Raw genomic sequence first — 8,050 nt, forward strand, 5'->3', positions numbered from 1 at the left:
TCAGTCGGTCTTCCTTCTGAGCTACATCTGGGTGATGTCACCAGGCCTGCCTTCCGAGGTACCTCTGGGTACAGTCACCAGGCCTTCCCTTCACGGTTACTCTGGCTACACTCACAAGGCCTTCCTTCCGAGGTACCCCAGGGTACAGACACCAAACGTTTCTTCCATGGTAACTCTGGGTACAGTCACCAGACCTGCCTTCCGAGGTACCTCTGTTTACTGTCACCTGTCCTTCCTTCCGAGGTAAGTCTGGGTACAGTCACCAGGATTTCCTTCCGAGGTACCTCTGGGTTAGTCACCAGGCCTTCCTTCCGAGGTACGTCTGGGTACAGTCACCAGGCCTTTATTCTGAGGTACCTCTGGGTACAGTCACCAGGCCTTCCTTCTGAGGTACCTCTGTTACAGTCACCAGGCCTTCCTTCTGAGATACCTGTGGTTACAGTCACCAGACCTTCCTTCTCAGGTTCCTTTGGCTGCAGTCACCAGGCCTTTTTTCCGAGTACCTCTGAGCACAGTCATCAGCCCTTTCTCCCGAAGTACCTCTGGGAATAGTCACCAGGCCTTCCTTCTGAGGTACCTCTGGGTACAGTCAGCAGGCCTTCCTTCTCAGATACCTCTGGGCACAGTCACGAGGGCTTCCTTCTTAGGTACCTCTGAGTACAGTCACCAGCCTTCCTTCTGAGGTACCTTTTGGTACACTTACCAGGTCTTCCTTTTGAGGTACATCTGTGGACTGTCACCAGGCCTTCCTGCTGAGGCACCTCTGGGTACACTCATTAGACACTCCTATTTAGGTACCTCTGGGTACAGTCACCAGGCCTTCCTTCCAAGGTATCTTTGGGGATATTCACCAGTCCTTCCTTCCGAGGTACCTCTGGGTACTGTCACCAGGCCTTCCTTCTGAGGTAAGTCTGGGTACAGTCAGTAGGCCTTCCTTCTGAGGTACATCTGGGAAATGTCACCAGGCCTTCCTTCCGAGGTATCTCTGGGTACAGTTACCAGGCCTTCATTCTCAGGCACCTCTGGGTACAGTCAATAGGCCTTCCTTCTGAGGTAGCTCTGGGTACAGTCACCAGACCTTCCTTCCTAGTTACCTCTGCGTATAGACATCTGGCCTTCCTTCTGAGGTACCTCTGGGTACAGTCACCAGGGCTTCCTTCCGAGGTACCTCTGGGTACAGTCACCAGGGCTTCCTTTCGAGGTACGACAGTGTACAGTCACCAGGCCTTCCTTCCGAGATACATCAGTGTGCAGTCACCAGGCCGTCCTTCCCAGGTACCTCTGGGTACAGTCACCGGGCCTTCCTTCCAAAGAACCTCTGGGTACTGTCTCAAGGCCTTCCGTCTGAGGTAACTCTGGGTACAGTCACTGGACCTTTCTTCCGAGGTACCTCTGGGTACTGTCACCAGGCCTTCATTCCGAGGTAAATTTTTGTACTGTCACCTGGCCTTCCTTCCGAGGTACCTCTGGGTACAGTCACTAGGCCTTCCCTCTGAGGTACCTCTGAGTACAGTCAGCAGGCCTGCCTTCTCAGATACCTCTGGGTACTGTCAGCAGACCTTCCTTCTGCGGTAGCTCTGGGTACAGACACCAGGGCTTCCTTCGGAAGTACCTCTGGGTAAGGTCATCAGGGCTTCCTTCCGAGGTATGTATGGGTAGAGTCACCAGGGCTTCCTTCTAAGGTACGTCTGAGTACAGTCACCAGGCCTTCCTTCCGAGCTATCTCTGGGTACAGGCATCAGGCCTTCCCTCCGAAGAACGTCTGGGAACAGTCATCAGGCCTTCGTACCGAGTTACCTCAGGGTACAGTCACCAGGCCTTCCTTCCGAGGTACCTCTGTGTTCAGTCACCAGTCCTTCCGAGGAACCTCTGGGTACAGTCACCAGGCCTTTTTTCCGAAGTACCTCTGGGAATAGTCACCAGGCCTTCGGTCTGAGGTACCTCTGGGTACAGTCAGCAGGCCTTCCTTCTCAGATACCTCTGGGCACAGTCACCAGGGCTTCCTTCTTAGGTACCTCTGAGTACAGTCACCAGGCCTTCCTTCCGAGGTACCTCTGGGTACAGTTACCAGGCCTTCATTCTCAGGCACCTCTGTTTACAGTCACCAGGCCTTCCTTCCGAGCTACCTCTGGGTACTGTCACCAGGCCTTCCTTCGCAGTTATCTCTGGGTACAGTCACCAGGCCTTCCCTCCAGGGTTACTCTGGGTACAGTCACCAGGCCTTCCTTCCAGGTACCTCTGGGTACAGTCCGTAGGCCTTCCTTCTGAGGTAACTCTGAGTACAGTCAGGACGCCTGCCTTCTCATACACTTCTGGGTACTGTCACCAGGCCTTCCTTCTGAGGTACCTCTGGGTCCCGTCATCAGGCCTTCCTTCCTAGGTATGCATGGGCAGAGTCACCAGGCCTTCCTTCTGAGGTACCTCTGGGTATAGTCACCAGGCCTTCCTTCCGAGGTACGTCTGGGTACAGTCTCTAAGCCTTCCTTCCGAGGTTTGTCTTTGTACAGTTTCCAGGCCTTCCTTCTGAGGTACCTCTGGGTACAGTCACCACGCCTTCCTTCTTAGGTACCTCTGGGTATAGTTACCAGGCCTTCCTTCTCAGGTACGCCTGGGTACTGTCACCAGGCCTTCCTTCTGAGGTACCTCTGGGTACTGTCACCAGGCCTTCCTTTCGAGGTACCTCTGGGTACAGGCACCAGCCATTGCTTCCGAAGTAACTCTGGGTACAGTCACCAGGCCTTTTATCCAAGGTAACTCTGGGTACAGTCAGCGGGACTTCCTTCCGAGATACTTCTTGGTATAGTCAGTAGGCCTGCCTTCTGAGGTACCTCTGGGTAATGTCTCCTGGGCTTCCTTCTCCAGTACCTTTGGGTACAGTCACCAGACCTTCATTCTAAGCTACCTCGGGGTACAGTCACGAGGCCTTCGTTCTGAGGTACCTCTGAGTAGAGTCAGCAGGCGTGCCTTCTCAGATGACTCTGGGTACTATCACCAGGCCTCTCTTCCGAGGTAACTCTGGGTACAGATAATCAGACCTTTCTTCCGAGATACCTCTCGGTAGAGTGACCAGGCCTTCCTTCCGAGATAACTCTGGGTACAGTCAGTCGGTCTTCCTTCTGAGCTACATCTGGGTGATGTCACCAGGCCTTCCTTCCGAGGTACCTCTGGGTACAGTCACCAGGCCTTCCCTTCACGGTTACTCTGGCTACACTCACAAGGCCTTCCTTCCGAGGTACCCCAGGGTACAGACACCAAACGTTTCTTCCATGGTAACTCTGGGTACAGTCACCAGACCTGCCTTCCGAGGTACCTCTGTTTACTGTCACCTGTCCTTCCTTCCGAGGTAAGTCTGGGTACAGTCACCAGGATTTCCTTCCGAGGTACCTCTGGGTTAGTCACCAGGCCTTCCTTCCGAGGTACGTCTGGGTACAGTCACCAGGCCTTTATTCTGAGGTACCTCTGGGTACAGTCACCAGGCCTTCCTTCTGAGGTACCTCTGTTACAGTCACCAGGCCTTCCTTCTGAGATACCTGTGGTTACAGTCACCAGACCTTCCTTCTCAGGTTCCTTTGGCTGCAGTCACCAGGCCTTTTTTCCGAGTACCTCTGAGCACAGTCATCAGCCCTTTCTCCCGAAGTACCTCTGGGAATAGTCACCAGGCCTTCCTTCTGAGGTACCTCTGGGTACAGTCAGCAGGCCTTCCTTCTCAGATACCTCTGGGCACAGTCACGAGGGCTTCCTTCTTAGGTACCTCTGAGTACAGTCACCAGCCTTCCTTCTGAGGTAGCTTTTGGTACACTTACCAGGTCTTCCTTTTGAGGTACATCTGTGGACTGTCACCAGGCCTTCCTGCTGAGGCACCTCTGGGTACACTCATTAGACACTCCTATTTAGGTACCTCTGGGTACAGTCACCAGGCCTTCCTTCCAAGGTATCTTTGGGTATATTCACCAGTCCTTCCTTCCGAGGTACCTCTGGGTACTGTCACGAGGCCCTCCTTCTGAGCTAAGTCTGGGTACAGTCAGTAGGCCTTCCTTCTGAGGTACATCTGGGAAATGTCACCAGGCCTTCCTTCCGAGGTATCTCTGGGTACAGTTACCAGGCCTTCATTCTCAGGCACCTCTGGGTACAGTCAATAGGCCTTCCTTCTGAGGTAGCTCTGGGTACAGTCACCAGGCCTTCGTTCCTGGTTACCTCTGCGTATAGACATCTGGCCTTCCTTCTGAGGTACCTCTGGGTACAGTCACCAGGGCTTTCTTCCGAGGTACCTCTGGGTACAGTCACCAGGGCTTCCTTCCGAGGTACGACAGTGTACAGTCACCAGGCCTTCCTTCCGAGATACATCAGTGTGCAGTCACCAGGCCGTCCTTCCCAGGTACCTCTGGGTACAGTCACCGGGCCTTCCTTCCAAAGAACCTCTGGGTACTGTCTCCAGGCCTTCCGTCTGAGGTAACTCTGGGTACAGTCACTGGACCTTTCTTCCGAGGTACCTCTGGGTACTGTCACCAGGCCTTCATTCCGAGGTAAATTTTTGTACTGTCACCTGGCCTTCCTTCCGAGGTACCTCTGGGTACAGTCACTAGGCCTTCCCTCTGAGGTACCTCTGAGTACAGTCAGCAGGCCTGCCTTCTCAGATACCTCTGGGTACTGTCAGCAGACCTTCCTTCTGCGGTAGCTCTGGGTACAGACACCAGGGCTTCCTTCGGAGGTACCTCTGGGTAAGGTCATCAGGGCTTTCTTCCGAGGTATGTATGGGTAGAGTCACCAGGGCTTCCTTCTAAGGTACGTCTGAGTACAGTCACCAGGCCTTCCTTCCGAGCTATCTCTGGGTACAGGCATCAGGCCTTCCCTCCGAAGAACGTCTGGGTACAGTCATCAGGCCTTCGTACCGAGTTACCTCAGGGTACAGTCACCAGGCCTTCCTTCCGAGGTACCTCTGTGTTCAGTCACCAGTCCTTCCGAGGAACCTCTGGGTACAGTCACCAGGCCTTCTTTCCGAAGTACCTCTGGAAATAGTCACCAGGCCTTCGGTCTGAGGTACCTCTGGGTACAGTCAGCAGGCCTTCCTTCTCAGATACCTCTGGGCACAGTCACCAGGGCTTCCTTCTTAGGTACCTCTGAGTACAGTCACCAGCCTTTTTTCTGAGGTACCTTTTGGTACACTTACCAGGTCTTCCTTTTGAGGTACCTCTGTGGACTGTCACCAGGCCTTCCTGCTGAGGCACCTCTGGGTACACTCATTGGACACTCCTATTTAGGTACCTCTGGTACAGTCACCAGGCCTTCCTTCCAAGGTACCTTTGGGTATATTCACCAGAACTTCCTTCCGAGGTACCTCTGGGTACTGTCACCAGGCCTTCCTTCTGAGGTAAGTCTGGGTACAGTCAATAGGTCTTCCTTCTGAGGTACATCTGGGAAATGTCACCAGGCCTTCCTTCCGAGGTATCTCTGGGTACAGTTACCAGGCCTTCATTCTCAGGCACCTCTGGGTACAGTCACCAGGCCTTCCTTCTGAGGTAGCTCTGGGTACTGTCACCAGGCCTTCCTTCTGAGTTACCTCTGCGTATAGTCACCAGGCCTTCCTTCTGAGGTACCTCTGGGTACAGTCACCAGACCTTCCTTCTGAGGTACCTCTGGGTACTGTCACCAGGTTTTCCTACTGAGGTAACTCTGCGTACTGTCACCAGGCCTTCCTTCCGAGGTAATTCTGTGTTCAGTCAAGAGTCCTTCCTTCCGAGGAACCTCCGGGTACACTCACGAGGCCCTGTATCCGAGGTACGTCTGGGTACAGTCACCAGGCCTTCCTTCCGAGGTATCTCTGGGTACAGTTACCAGGCCTTCATTGTCAGGCACCTCTGGGTACAGTCACCAGGCCTTCCTTCTGAGGTAGCTCTGGGTACTGTCACCAGGCCTTCCTTCTGAGTTACCTCTGCGTATACTCACCAGGCCTTCCTTCTGAGGTACCTCTGGGTACAGTCACCAGACCTTCCTTCTGAGGTACCTCTGGGTACAGTCACCAGGTTTTCCTTCTGAGGTAACTCTGCGTACTGTCACCAGGCCTTCCTTCCGAGGTAATTCTGTGTTCAGTCAAGAGTCCTTCCTTCCGAGGAACCTCTGGGTACACTCACGAGGCCCTGTATCCGAGGTACGTCTGGGTACAGTCACCAGGCCTTCCTTCCGAGGTACCTCTGGGTATAGTCAGTAGGCCTTCCTTCTGAGGTACCTCTGGGTAATGTCTCCAGGGATTCTATCTCCAGTACTTCTGGGTACAGTCAACAGGCCTTCATTCTCAGGTACCTCTGGGTAGAGTTACCAGCCCTTCATTCTCAGGTACCTCAGAGTACGGTCTCCAGGCCTTCTTTCCGAGGAACCTCTGGGTACAGTCACCAGACCTTCCTTCTGAGGTACCTCTGGGTATCGTCACCAGGCCTTTCTTCTGAGGTAACTCTGGGTACAGTCAGCAGGCCTTCCTCCTCAAATACCTCTGGGCACAGTCACCAGGCCTTCCTTCTTAGCTACCTCTGGGTACAGTCACCAGGCCTTCCTTCTCAGTTACCTTTGGGTACACTTACCAGGTCTTCCTTCTGAGGTACCTCAGTGGACTGTCACCAGGCCTTCCTTCCAAGCTACCTCTGGGTATAGTCACCAGTCCTTCCTTCCGAGGTAACTCTGGGTACAGTCATCAGACCTTTTTCCGAGGTAACTGTGGGTACAATCATCAGACCTTTCTTTCGAGATACCTCTGGGTAGAGTGACCAGGCCTTCCTTCCGAGGTACCTCTGAGTACAGTCAGTAGGCCTTCCTTCTGAGGTACCTCAGGGTACAGTTACCAGGCCTTCCTTCTCAGGCACCTCTGGGTACAGTCACCAGGCCTTCCTTCTCAGGCACCTCTGGGTACAGTCACCAAGCCGTCCTTCCCAGTTACGACTTGGTACTGTCACCAGGCCTTCCTTCCGAGGTACCTCAGGGTACAGGCACCAGGCCTCGTATCCAAGGTACCTCTGGGTACAGTCACCAGGCCTTCCTTCCGAGGTACCTCTGGGTACAGTTACCAGGCCTTCATTCTCAGGCACCTCTGTTTACAGTCACCAGGCCTTCCTTCCGAGCTACCTCTGGGTACTGTCACCAGGCCTTCCTTCGCAGTTATCTCTGGGTACAGTCACCAGGCCTTCCCTCCAGGGTTACTCTGGGTACAGTCACCAGGCCTTCCTTCCAGGTACCTCTGGGTACAGTCCGTAGGCCTTCCTTCTGAGGTAACTCTGAGTACAGTCAGGAGGCCTGCCTTCTCAGACACTTCTGGGTACTGTCACCAGGCCTTCCTTCTGAGGTACCTCTGGGTCCAGTCACCAGGCCTTCCTTCCGAGGTACGTCTGGGTACAGTCTCTAAGCCTTCCTTCCGAGGTTTGTCTTTGTACAGTTTCCAGGCCTTCCTTCTGAGGTACCTCTGGGTACAGTCACCACGCCTTCCTTCTTAGGTACCTCTCGGTATAGTTACCAGGCCTTCCTTCTCAGGTACGCCTCGGTACTGTCACCAGGCCTTCCTTCCGAGGTACCTCTGGGTACTGTCACCAGGCCTTCCTTCCGAGGTACCTCTGGGTACAGGCACCAGCCATTGCTTCCGAAGTAACTCTGGGTACAGTCACCAGGCCTTGTATCCAAGGTAACTCTGGGTACAGTCAGCGGGACTTCCTTCCGAGGTACTTCTTGGTATAGTCAGTAGGCCTGCCTTCTGAGGTACCTCTGGGTAATGTCTCCTGGGCTTCCTTCTCCAGTACCTTTGGGTACAGTCACCAGACCTTCATTCTCAGCTACCTCGGGGTACAGTCACCAGGCCTTCGTTCTGAGGTACCTCTGAGTAGAGTCAGCAGGCGTGCCTTCTCAGATGACTCTGGGTACTATCACCAGGCCTCTCTTCCGAGGTAACTCTGGGTACAGATAATCAGACCTTTCTTCCGAGATACCTCTCGGTAGAGTGACCAGGCCTTCCTTCCGAGATAACTCTGGGTACAGTCAGTCGGTCTTCCTTCTGAGCTACATCTGGGTGATGTCA

This window comes from Elephas maximus, chromosome Y (assembly GCF_024166365.1).
Source record: "Elephas maximus indicus isolate mEleMax1 chromosome Y, mEleMax1 primary haplotype, whole genome shotgun sequence".
Lineage (NCBI taxonomy): Eukaryota > Metazoa > Chordata > Mammalia > Proboscidea > Elephantidae > Elephas > Elephas maximus.